The sequence below is a fragment of the Cervus canadensis genome, chromosome 12, assembly GCF_019320065.1.
Source record: "Cervus canadensis isolate Bull #8, Minnesota chromosome 12, ASM1932006v1, whole genome shotgun sequence".
Lineage (NCBI taxonomy): Eukaryota > Metazoa > Chordata > Mammalia > Artiodactyla > Cervidae > Cervus > Cervus canadensis.
This window is the reverse complement of record NC_057397.1, coordinates 70,977,992-70,991,779: the sequence shown is the minus strand read 5'-3', so window position 1 is coordinate 70,991,779 and position 13,788 is coordinate 70,977,992.

The window sequence follows — 13,788 nt, the reverse complement described above, 5'->3', positions numbered from 1 at the left end:
CGTGTGGTAGCTTGCACATTCTTTGGCATTGCCTTTATTTGGGATTGGAATGAAACTGACCTTTTCTAGTTTTGTGGTCACTGCTGAGTTTTCCAGATTTGCTGACATATTGAGTGCACCACTTTGACAGCATCATCTTTTAGTACTGGAAATAGTTCCAGGAAACTGCTTCCTCACAATCTTAAAGTGTCATGAAAATTTCCAGACTAAATTCTGCAACTCATCCAAAGTTTTGTTAAATAAATAATTTACTAGAAAGCAAGTATCAAAATAATTATAAATTTTTCTGTAAATTAGAGTCCTGGTGCTCTGTCTTCTTAGATGATTTGATAGCTACCTTTTATTAAAGGCTCATCTGAAGTAGACAGGATACTTTTAGGCAAAGATAGTGATTCTTTGTTTATTTATTTATCTTGTTGTGTTGAGTCTTAGTTGTGGCACTGGGCTTCTCTCTAGTTTTGGCGTGTGGACTCCAGAATGTGTGGGCTCAGTAGTTGCGCCTCTTGGCATAGCTCCTCCAGGGCATGTGTGATCTTAGTCCCCTGAACAGGGATTAAGCCTGCATTCCCTTCCCTGGAGGAGGATTCTTAACCTCTAGACAAACAGGGAAGTCCCAGGCAAGACTAGTAAACTAGTTCCTCTTTTGTTGGAATCAGACAAGTAGAAATCCATCCAATCTGTACGGCAGAGGACCATTTATGGACTAACTCTTCTCCCTTATCTCTAAAAGCAAAGGATATTGGGTTTGCTGGATTCTTATACTGAGTATATAAATGTGGGTGACTCTCTAAAATATTTAACCTATCAAAACATTGTGAATACCTTTAACTTCATCAATAAAAATCCACCATGGTCATTATTAAAGCACTAATTCTTTAGGAGAAGGCGATGGGAATACCAGGCCTCTTGATCCGCCTCTTGAGAAACCTGTATGCAGGTCAGGAAACACCAGTTAGAACTGGACATGGAACAACAGACTGGTTCCAAATAGGAAAAGGAGTACATCAAGGCTGTATGTTGTCAACCTGCTCATTTAACTTATATGCAGAGTACATCATGAGAAATGCTGGGCTGGAAGAAGCAAAAGCTGGAATCAAGATTGCTGGGAGAAATATCAATAACCTCAGATATGCATATGACACCACCCTCATGGCAGAAAGTGAAGAACTAAAAAGCCTCTTGATGAAAGTGAAAGAGGAGAGTAAAAAAGTTGGCTTAAAGCTCAACATTCAGAAAACTAAGATCATGGCATCTGGTCCCATCAGCTCATGGGAAATAGATGGGGAGACAGTGGAAACAGTGTCAGACTTTATTTTTGGGGGCTCTAAAATCACTGCAGATGGTGACTGCAGCCATTAAATTAAAAGACGCTTACTCCTTGGAAGGGAAGTTATGACCAACCTAGATAGCATATTAAAAAGCAGAGACATTACTTTGCCAAGAAAGGTCCGTCTGGTCAAGGCTATGGTTTTTCCAATGGTCATGTATGGATGTGAGAGTTGGACTGTGAAGAAAGCTGAGCTGAAAGCTTTTAAACTGTGGTGCTGGAGAAGACTGTTGAGAGTCCCTTGGACTGCAAGGAGATCCAACCAGTCCATCCTGAAGGAGATAAGTCCTGGGTGTTCATTGGAAGGACTGATGCTGAAGCTGAAACTCCAATACTTTGGCCACCTCATGCGAAGAGTTGACTCATTGGAAAAGACCCTGATGCTGGGAGGGATTGGGGGCAGGAGCAGAAGGGGATGACAGAGGATGAGATGGCTGGATGGCATCACCAACTCGATGGGCATGAGTTTGAGTAAACTCTGGGAGTTGGTGATGGACAGGGAGGCCTGGTGTGCTGCGATTCATGGGGTTGCAAAGAGTCGGACACGAATGAGCAATTGAACTGAACTGAACTGAAGTCTTTATAAAGGCTTCCTTATATGTCTTTATAATGAAGTACTATGATGATTACATAATCATATAATCGTATAATGATGAGACAGTTGGACAGCATCATTGACTCAATGGACATGAGTTTGAGCAAACTCCAGGAGATGGTGAAGCACAAGGAAGGGAAGCTTGCCATACTGCAGTTCATGGGATTGCAAAGAGTTGGACACAACTGAGAGACTGAAAAATAACAACAGTTTATAAAGACTTCTGTAACCAAACTCCTGTATTTGCCTCTACGGTTCACTGACAATTCATGGAGTATAATATTTTAGTTTCAGCAGCTAACTGGTATAGTGTTGAGTTTTGAACAAGGTATCACATATATATTATGGCACTGTCTATTTCAACTTTTAAAAATTATAAATATTACAATAACTACATGAAATAATAATATAGATTTATTTCCTTGTTTAGTTTAACACTAAAATAAAAGCTCCTTTAGGAGCAAGCCTTTAGTGGTCCTGTTTATTTTCATTTTGCAAAGAAAGCTGAGCACCGAAGAATTGATGCTTTTGAACTGTGGTGTTGGAGAAGACTCTTGAGAGTCCCTTGGACTGCAAGGAGATCCAACCAGCCCATCTTAAAGGAAATCAGTCCTGAATACTCATTGGAAGGACTGGTGCTGAAGCTGAAACTCCAATACTTTGGCCACCTGATACGAAGAACTGACTCATTTGAAAAGACCTTGATGGTGGGACAGATTTAAGGTGGGAGGGGAAGGGGATGACAGAGGATGAGATGGTTGAATGTCATCACTGACTCGATGGGCATGAGTTTGAGTAAGCTCTGGGAGTTGGTGATGGACAGGGAAGCCTGGCGTACTGCAGTCCATGGGGTCACAAAGTGTCAGACATGACTGAGCAACTGAATTGAACTGAAGTGAATATGTGTAACAGTGGCTGGGCTTCCCTGATAGCTCAGTGGTAAAGAATCCACCTACAATGCAGAAGACCATGGTGTGATTCCTGGATCAGGAAGATCCTCTGGAGAAGAGATGGGCTACCCACTCCAGTATTCTGGGGCTTCCCTTATGTCTCTGCTGGTAAAGAATCTGCCTGCAATGTGAGAAACCTGGGTTCAATCCCTGAGTTAGGAAGATTTCCTGGAGAAGGAAATGGCAACCCACTGCAGTATCCTTGCCTGGGAAATACAATGGACAGAGGATCCTGGCAGGCTACAGCCCTTTGGGTCTCAAGAGTCCAACATGACTTAGCTACTAATTCACCACCACCATAACAGTGTCTAGCACATAATGAGGATACAATTTCTTGAAAGAAAGAGTGATAAATGAATGGGTAGATTAGATAATATAGAAATAGTTTAGGTTAAATTTAAATAAATTCACTTTATTCTACAGACTCGTCGAATAAATCTTGACAGTTGGTCACCACTTGAGTAAACCTTTACTCTGTATTTTCAACTTGTTTTTCTTTGCTTTAATTGACCACAGATTCAGAAATTAAAGTATTCTCCTGGAAAGATACTTTTGTTTGATCTTATAAAGCTCACAATGAATTTCCTGACCATCTCCTATATTTAAACACCTGCTCTCAAATCTCTACTTACTTTTAGAATTGTTTACCTTGCATATTTAGAGCCTAGAAAATAATTTCTTCTTTTCAATAATGTCATTTTTAAAGAAGTTTTCTTAAATTTATGACCAAGAAGGTTAACTGTTTAGAAAAGATGATTCATAAATTAATATCATCATTGAAAATGATATTCTAGAATTGGTAAAATGTCTTCTTACTGAACAATTGCCCACCTCAATTTTATTCCACTCCAATTTTCTCTCCCCATATTTGCCAAAATTCAATTACGATTAATATGAATTCTAATAACTAGATTTTATTTCAAAGTGTTACTATGCTCAAAATCTGTGTTTATTACCTAAAGAAACTAAAATTACTTCCCTATCCTTTACCTGAACATTATCGATACAATTTTCACATAGCAAGAACAGTATATGTATACATATAGATTAATTTTCTCACACCCTTAGGATTTACTCATTTTATTATAAATTAAGTATTTTTTTTAATTTTAACATTATCCTGAAAGGAAAAGAACGCCCTGTATTTAGCAATCAGGCAATCTAGATACATTCTAAAACTAAAATAAAGAGACAGTTTTATTTTTCTTAGTGTCTTATGAATTTCTACCTGGAAAAAAATTTACTATATTTGATGATATTATGAATATCATATACAATTAACCATTTAAAATATCAGGACTGGTTTCAGCACTTTTGATAATCACCTCCTCTGGTTACACACTCTTTATTGGGCTTGGGATTTGTTTCAGGAAGTAGCTTTACCTTCTTTTTTATTTTTAGTTTATTTCTAATTGGAAGATGTTGCCTTACAGTGTGTTAGCTTCTGCCTTGAAACAATATGAATCAGCCATACTTATATATATATGTGTATATATATATCCCTTCACTTTCCTCCCACTCACCCCATCTCACCCTCTAGGTCATCTCAGAGCACTGGGCTAGGCTGCCTGTGTTATATCTCAACTTCCCACTAGCTATCTACTTAACACATAGTAATGGACTTCCCTGGTGATTCAGTGATAAAGAATCCACCTGCCAATGCAGGAAATGTGAGTTTGATCCCTGGGTCAGGAATATCCCTTGGAGAAGAAAATGGCAACCCAGTCCAGAATTCTTGCCTGGGAAATCCCATGGATAGTGGAACCTGGTGGGCTACAGTCCATGGGGTCACAAAAGAATCAAACACAGCTTGGTGACTAAACAAGAACAATAACAATGATGTATCTATTTCAATGCCACCCACTCGATTTTTCCCACCCTCACCTTCCCCGTTCTGTATACACGTCCACCTTCTGTGTCTGGGTCTCTGATCCTGCCTGCAAATTGGTTTATCAGTACCATTTCCTAGATTCCAGACATATGTATTAGTAGACAATATTTGTAAAGCCTGTTATTCAGAGTGGGTTTCCCAGGTGGTGCTAGTGGTAAAGAACCTGCCTGCCAATACAGGAGACATAAAAGACTTGGATTTGAAAGAGAAAAACAAACATCACCTTTCTTTTGATCAAAACCATCCCCAAGAAAAAGAAATGCCAAAAGTCAAAATGGTTGACTGAAGAGGCCTTACAAATAGCTGAGAAAAGAAGAGAGAGACAAAGGAGAAAAGGAAAGATATGCGCATCTGAATGCAGAGTTCCAAACAATAGTAAGGAGAGGTGAGAGAGCCTTCTTAAGTCAATAATGGAAAGAAATACAGAAAACAATAAGAAGGGAAAAAACAGAGATCTCTTCAAGAAAATTGAAGATACAAGGGAATATTTCATGCTAAGATGGGCATGACAAAGAATAGAAACACCATGGACCTAACAGAAACAGAAGATATTAACAAGAGGTGGCAAGAATACACAGAAGAACTTTACAAAAAAAGGTCTTAATGACCTGAATAACCAAGATGATGTGCTCACTCACCTAGAGCCAGACATCCTGGAGTTCAAAGTCAAGTGGGCTTTAGGAAGCTTTCCTACAAACAAAGTTAGTGGAGGTGATGGGATTCCAACTGAGCTATTTCAAATCCTAAATGATGATGCTGCTAATGTTGCATTCAATATGCCAGCAAATTTGGAAAACTCAGAAGTGGCCACAGGACTGGGAAAGGTCAGTTATCATTCCAATCTCAAAGAAGGGCAAGGCCAAAGAATGTCCAAACTACCACATAACTGCACTCATTTCACACAATAGCAAGATCATGCTCAAAATCCTTCAAGCTAGGTTTCAGCAGTATGTGAACTGAGAACTTCCAAATGTCCAAGCAGGATTTAGAAAAGATAGAGGAACCAGAGATCAAATTGCCAACATCCTTTGCATCATAGAAAAAGCAAGAGAATTCCAGAAAAACATTTACTTCTGCTTCGTTGACTATGCTAAATTTTTGTGCAGATCACAACAAACTGTGGAAACTTCTTCAAGAGATGGGAGTACCAGACCACCTTACCTGCCTCCTGAGAAACCTGTATGCAGGTCATGAAGCAACAGTTAGAGCTGGACATGGAACAATGGACTTCTTCAAAACTGAGAAAGAAATACTTCAAGACTGTATATTGTCACCCTATTTATTTAACTTACATGCAGAGTTCATCATGTGAACTGCTGGGCTGGATGAAGCTCAAGCTGGAATCAAGACTGCTGGGTGAATATCAATAACTTCAGATATGCAGATAATGCCACACTAATGGCAGAAAGTAAAGAGGAACTAAAGAACCTCTTGATGAGGGTGAAAGAGGAGAGTGAAAAAACTGGCTTAAAACTCAACATTCAAAAAATGAAGATCATGGCATCTGGTCCCATCACTTCATGACAAACAGATGGGGAAAAAATGGAAACTGACAGACTTTATTCTCTTGGGCTCCAAAATCAGTGTAAGACATGTGACTGCAGCTATGAAATTAAAAGAGTCTTGCTCCTTGGGAGAAAAGCTATGATAAACACAGACAGAGCATTAAAAACCAGAGACATCACTTTGCTGACAAAGGTCCATATAGTCAAAGCTATGGTTTTTTCAGAAGTCACATATGGATGTGAGAGTTGGACTATATAGAAAACTGAGCACTGAAGAATTGATGGTTTTGAACTGTGGTGTCGGAGAAGACTCTTGAGAGTCCCTTAGACTGCAAGAAGACCAAACTAGTCAATCTTAAAGAAATCAATCCTGAATATTCATTGGAAGGACTGATGCTGAAGCTGAAGCTCCAGTCTTTTGGCCACCTGATGCAAATAGCCGACCCTTTAGAAAAGACCCTGATGCTGGGAAAGACTGAGGCAGGAGAAGGGAGCGAGAGAGGATGAGATGTTTGGATGGCATCACCAACTCGATGGACATGAGTTTGAGCAAGCTCTGGGAGCTGGTGAAGGACAGGGAAGCCTGGTGTGCTGCAGTCCATGGCGTCGCAAAGAGTCGGAGACGACGGAGTGACTGAACAACACTCATACAAGAATTCCTACAAAACTTAGAGGAAATCAATATGTATACAAAATAGTTTAATTTGTCCAGAATGCAGAAATGAAAAGGAAACTGAGTTTGTAATATATATTAATTAACTGGTTAGTACTAGTTGTGCAATTTTATTTTCAATATAATCTGACATTGTAAGATTTTGCTTACTATTTTTAAGCTTATGCTTTACACAATTCACAGAAAGATGCTCTTATTTTTATTGGGTTCTAAAAGAGATAAGATATAATTACCATGAAGTTAATGATATTAAAAGACAATATGAATTTTTAAAATCTAATTATTTTACTTATTTTTATTGAACTAAAGATTTTTACAACTCTATCATTTTAAAACATTTCATACACATATTTCCATATATTCCCATTATAGCATTTTTCCTCTTGCCCCTGTGTTTCTGCTCCCTCTCTCCTCTCCCCACTGGTAGCCACTAATTTGTTCTCTATATCTGTGAGCCTGCTTTTGATTTATTCACCAGTCTATTTTTTAGATTTCACATGTTAGCTGCATCATACAGTATTTGTTTTTATCTGTCTGACTTATTCACTTAGTACAGTGCCCTGTTTTTGCAAATGGCAAAGTTTCATCCTTTGTTATGGCTCAGTAGTATTCCATTCTCTCTCTCTCTCTATATATATATATACATATACATATATATATATACACACACATATATATATATACCACATCTTCTTTATCATTTCATCTGTTGATGGACATTTTAGTTGCTAAGTGATAACATGAATAAAAATCATGAATGAATCTCATAAACATACTGTTGAGCAAAAGAAGGTATGTACAATAACGTATTTACAATTCCTTTTATATCAAGTTCATTTACATGCAAAATTACTGTAATGTTATTAGAAGTCATTATCACAATAACCTTGGGAAAGAGATTAGTGACTTGAAAGGAACATGAAATCAATCCCAAGATTCTGTTAAAGGTCTGTTTCTTTTTTTTGAAATGCAAATATGTTTATTTTTTGACTCTTTTTTTAAGTTTATTTTTATATTGGAGTATAGTTGATTAACAATGCTGTTAGTTTCAGGTGTATAGCAAAGTGCCTCAGTTATGCATATAAATATACCTACTCTTAATCTGAATGTAGGCTATACAGATACATTCACTTTGTGAAAATTCATTAAATTTGTGACTTGTACATATCTATAGCTTTTATGATTTTATTAAATATGTATCTTATATTTTTCTAGTAAAAGTTTGACCAAAGAGAGAGGAGTAGGAAGTTGGAAGAGCTATAGAAAACAGTCCGTGACTTATCATTGGTTGAGTCCTTATCAGGAAAGAAAAGGAGTCTTTTTTTTTCTGTCTTGTTCTGCTGTCCCTGCAGAGCATGAGAGCTCCCCTGTCTGGTCTCCCAGCTCTACTTAAGTGAGGTTTGTGCTTACCATTTTTTACAACACTAATCCCATTCATGAGAGCTCCATCTTTATGAGTGACATGTAGGCATCTCCTAAAAGCTCCATCTTTTGAGAATTTCATCTTGGGAATTAAGATTTCAACATACATGTTGGGGGTTGGGGACATATTCATGATTACAATTACCAATGCAATTATACAGGAACTCTGAGGCTCAGTCCAATCACTAATTAGATTTTGTTAAGAATATTTATTGAAAACCAAGAAAAATGTAGAATATATAAAATAATATATTTTATTTGACCCTTTATTTATTGATATATGATATAACTTTTGCTGCATTGTGTTTATGATTTTCAGTAAAAACACATTTTAATCATCTTGTGACAGAAATAAAGAATATCACAAAGCTTATCATGACACTACTTGAAAAAGTAAATTGACACTTGGATTTGGCATATTTAGTCAGTTTTTACTTCAGTGCTTAGAAAGAATGGTGTTAATCTCTCTTTTCTTGTCACTGCATGCTATATCAGGAACAGCCAAATTGCTTGTATAAAGTTCAAACTAAATATAAAACCATTTTGTACAGAACATGCCTTTACTCAGTGGTTAGGTGGCATTTTCTAAATGAGCCTTCTAAAAGTACTGGGAAAATTTTCTCCAGAAAGGTCCTTTTCTACCATTTGAAAGGTCACTTTTTCTTGAAAATTTTTCTACAAGAGGGCATTATTTACCTGCAATTGGGCTTTACTATTTCCACCTAAAATAAATGGGTATTTTTATTTATTTTCATCATAAGCTGCATCTGCTCATTACTAAGGAGTGACTATTAATACAGAGTAGTTTATATTGAAGACATTATGAGGAAAATTAGTTAAAATTAGGATATTAATTTGCTGTAGGAGCACTTTTGATGTTCTAGAATGGGTTATACTTTCTGTCCAGTAGTCTCCCATTATAATCAAGAATGATAATGCAGTTATTAGGAGAATGTAAAGAACTCAAGAATGATGAGGGTGAAAAACGAGAGTGAAAAGTCCAGTTTGAAACTCAACATTAAAAAAAATAAGATCATGGCATCTGGTCCCATCACTTCATGGTAAATAGAACGGGAAAAAAAAATGGAAGCAGTTACAGATTTTATTTTCTTGGACTCCAAAATCACTGTGGACTGTGACTGCAGCCATGAAGTTAAAAGACAGTTGCTCCTTGGAAGGAAACCTGTGACAAAACCTAGACAGCAGATTAAAAAGCAGAGACATCCCTTTACTGATAAAAGTCTATATAGTCAAATGTATGGCTTTCCAGAAGTCATGTATGGATGTGAAAACTGGACCGTAAAGAAGGCTGAACACTGAAGAATTTATACTTTTGAACTGTGGTACTGGAGAAGACTCTTGAGAATCCCTTGGACTGCAAGGAGATCAAACCATTCAATCCTAAAGGAAATGAACCCTGAATATTCATTGGAAGGACCGATGCTGAAGCTGATGGTCCTATACTTTGGCCACCTGATGTGAAGAGTTGACACATTGGAAAAGACCCTGATGCTGGGAAAGATTGAAAGTGAAAGGAGAAGGGGACGACAGAGGATGACATGGTTGGATAGCATCATTGACTCAATGGCAATGACCTTGGGCAAACCTCGTGAGATAGCAGAGGACAGGGGAGGCTGGAGTGCTGCAGTCCATGGGGTCGCAAAGAGTTGGACATGCCTTGGTAACTGAACAACAGCAGCAAATTGATGGCAGAGCTCTTTGCCAGGCCAGAGCTGGTCTGCAGTCTTGATGCAAATAGGCTGCAACCCTTCCAGCGGCAGGCAGGATGGCGAAGCAGCAGCTGATGACAGGGGTCCCAGTGTGCTGTGGTAGGAGGAGCACCATCCTGGGCTGGGAAATTAGAGGACAGGATGCTCTATATGAGGAGACACTCTTCTTCCTTCAATGTCCTTCCAGCACCCTCCCCGAAGAAAGGTTGACGTTCGACTAACTTTGGAGGAAAAAAAATGCTTTAGAGAATTCAGCCCATTATAAGAAATAAGGTCTAATGTTCCCCTCACTTTGACTAACCATTTTTTGCGGGGGTTAAATAGTATTTTTTAATTTAATTTTTTTCTTTTATATTCGAGAGTAGTGGATTTACAATGCTGTATTAATTTCAGATGCCCAGCAAAGGATTCAGTTACACATATTAACACATATGTCCATTCTTTTTCAGGGTCATTTTACTAAACTTTATATTTTTCTTTATATCTATATATAGATAGATAGATAGATAGTGTTGAAGTATAGTTGACTAGTAATGTTTCAGGGGCACAGCAAGGTGATTCAGTTATACATATACACATATATTATTACTGAAATTATTTTCCTTTATAGGCTATTACAGGATATTGACTATAGTTCCCTGTGCTATACAGTAAAAGCTTTGTTACTTGATAAATCTCTACTTTTTCAATTGGAAATAAAGCACTTTATTCATATTACATCAAGCAAGTGGAATCAACGTGTCATTTTTTTTTTATTTAGGCAAGAATTCATAAGTTTTCTAAAATATATATTATGCATATTATTTGCATATATGTATACAAAAGCTTTTCTACGATGCTTGATAAAAGCTTCAGAAAGAGCATAAAAAGAAGAGGAGGTGGAGATATTGGAAAACATAAACTAAATGAAATGGGAGCACTGAATATGAAATAGAAAAAGTGAAACAAATTAGATATAAGTAAAAGATCATCATATGGTCCAATAAAACATGACTGCTCTTTAAAAACATCTGTAACTCTGGAGGAAAAAAAGGCAATACTTGGGCATTTGTAATTTTCAAACAATTTCAATATAACTCTGATATGCATCTGGATTTTAAAAAGTGATTACAGGTTTTTCTATTAAATTGTAGCCCTGGTGATATAGAGTTTTATTATTTTTCTGTTGACCAGTCATGATACCATGGCTTTAAGTGAGCAATAGTTACATAATCACAATAGTAAAAGACGTTTATCAGTTTTTACAATGAATAGCCAGATAAAAAATAAAAAATAATTACAATTGCAAGCAATAATGGAAACATGATTAACCTAACAATATAAAATAATCACATGCAATTTGGGAGATCAAGCAGAATGATGTGATAAGTTGAAGTGCAAGTGCACACGTCTTCATCTGCCTCGACAGTCTATGTTTTTTCTTTGGTGTATTTAATCCATTTACACTTAAGGTAATTATGGATATAGGAAATCAATCCTGAATATTCATTGGAGGGACTGATGCTGAGACTGAAGCTCCAATACTTTGGCCACATGATGCGAAAAGCTGACTCTTTGGAAAAGACCCTGATACTGGGAAAGATTGAGGGTGGAAGGAGAAGAGGACGACAGAGGATGAGATGGTTGGATAGCATCACCAACTCAATGGACATGAGTTTCAGCAAGCTCTGGGAGTTGGTGATGGACAGAGAAGCCTGGTATGCTGCAGTCCTTGGGGTCAAAAAGAGTCAGACATGACTCAGCGACTGAATAGCAACAACATGATCCTATCACCGTTTTCTTAATTGTTTTGGTTTTATCTTCTGCTGGTCTTTTCCTTCTCTTGTGTTGTGTTTCTTGCCTAGAGAAGTTCTTTAGCATTTGTTGTATAGCTGGCTTGGTGGTGCTGAATTCTCTTAACTTTTGCTTGTCTGGAATGCTTTTGATTTCTCCATCAAATCTGAATGAGAGTTTTGCTGGGTAGAGTATTCTTGGTTGTGGGTTCTTCTGTTTCATCACTTTAAATATATCATGCCATCCCTTCTGGCTTGCAGAGTTTCTGTTGAGAAATCTGCTGATAACCTGATCGGAGTTCCCTGTGTTGTCATTTCCCCCTTGTTGCTTTTAATATTTTGTCTTTGTCTTTAATTTTTGTCAGTTTGACTGCTGTGTGTCTCGATGTGTTCTTCCTTGGGTTTATCCTGCCTGGGACTCTCTGTGCTTCCTGGACTTGGTTGAATATTTGCTTTCCCATGTTGGGGAAGTTTTCAACTGTCATCTCTTCAAATATTTTCTCAGGTCCTTTCTGCATCTCTTCTCCTTCTGGGACCCCTATAATGTGAATGTTGGTGCATTTAATGTTGTCCAAGCGGTCTCTTAGGCTGTCTTAACTTCTTTCCATTCTTTTTTCTGTATTCTGTTCTGAGGTAGTGAATTTCCACCATGCCTGTCCTCCAGGTCATTTACCCATTCTTCTGCCTCAGTTATTCTGCTGACTCCTTCTAGTGTATTATTCATCTTTGCTTGTTTGTTCCTTGGTTCTTGTAGGTCTTTGGCAAACATATTTTCCATCTTTTCCACTATTTTCCACTGGATCATCTTCACTATCACTTTTATGAATTCATTTTCTGGAAGTCTGCTTATTTCCACTTAATTTAGTTGTTTTCCTGGGGTTGTATCTTCTCCCTTCCTTTGGGACATAACTTTCTACATTTTTTTAAATCTTTATTATATTTTTTATATATTATATATTAATTATATTATAATATAATATATATTAATTATATATTATAATTAGATATATAATTATATATATTAATTTATATTATATTATATATATTAATATATATATTTTTATTTTATATAAAATATATATATTTTAATAATATATATTAAATATATTATATATTAATTATATTATAATATAATATATATTAATTATATATATAATTATATATATTAATTATATTATATATTATAATTTCTTTTTCTTTTTGATTGTAAACCCCTGACTTCTATTTTCTTAGAGCACTTATTTTTAGAAAACTTGCAATTATATTTTTCTACCCTTTGATATGTCAATCATCTCCCAGACTCTTGCCAGTTTGACAACCCAAGAATGTCTTTTTCAAGGAAATGAGGGTCATTATATTAAATTATTATAATCAAGAAAGATAGTGCCCCTATCTCCCAGTCTCTGTGAAAACACATGAGACTAATTGTGATCAGTAAGTTAGCAAACACATATGGCCTGATCTAACTGACAACTTTTCTCCAAATTTTCATCCAGTACCAGTCCAGTAGCTCACTCTAGTGTTTAAAAGCACTTTGACCTTCTGTTCCAACAAAGTTAAATTCAGCCTGTCTTCTCTTATGCAAGGGTTTTGAATAAAGCCTTCCTTGCTTATTTAAACCATTTAATACAACACTTTGACAGCCTCATCTTTTAGATTTTAAATAGCTCAGTTGTAATTCCACCACATCTACTAACTTTGTTCATGGTAATGCTTCCTAAGGCCCACTTGGCTTCACACTCCCGGATATAAGGTTCTCAGTGAGTGACTACCCATCATGGATATCTGGGTCATTAAGACCTTTTTTATATAGTTCTTCTGTTTATCCTTGCCACCTCTTCTTAATCTCCTCTGTTTCTGTCAGATCCTTGCCATTTCTGGCCTTTAATGTGCCCATTTTTGTATGAAATGTTCCCATGATAT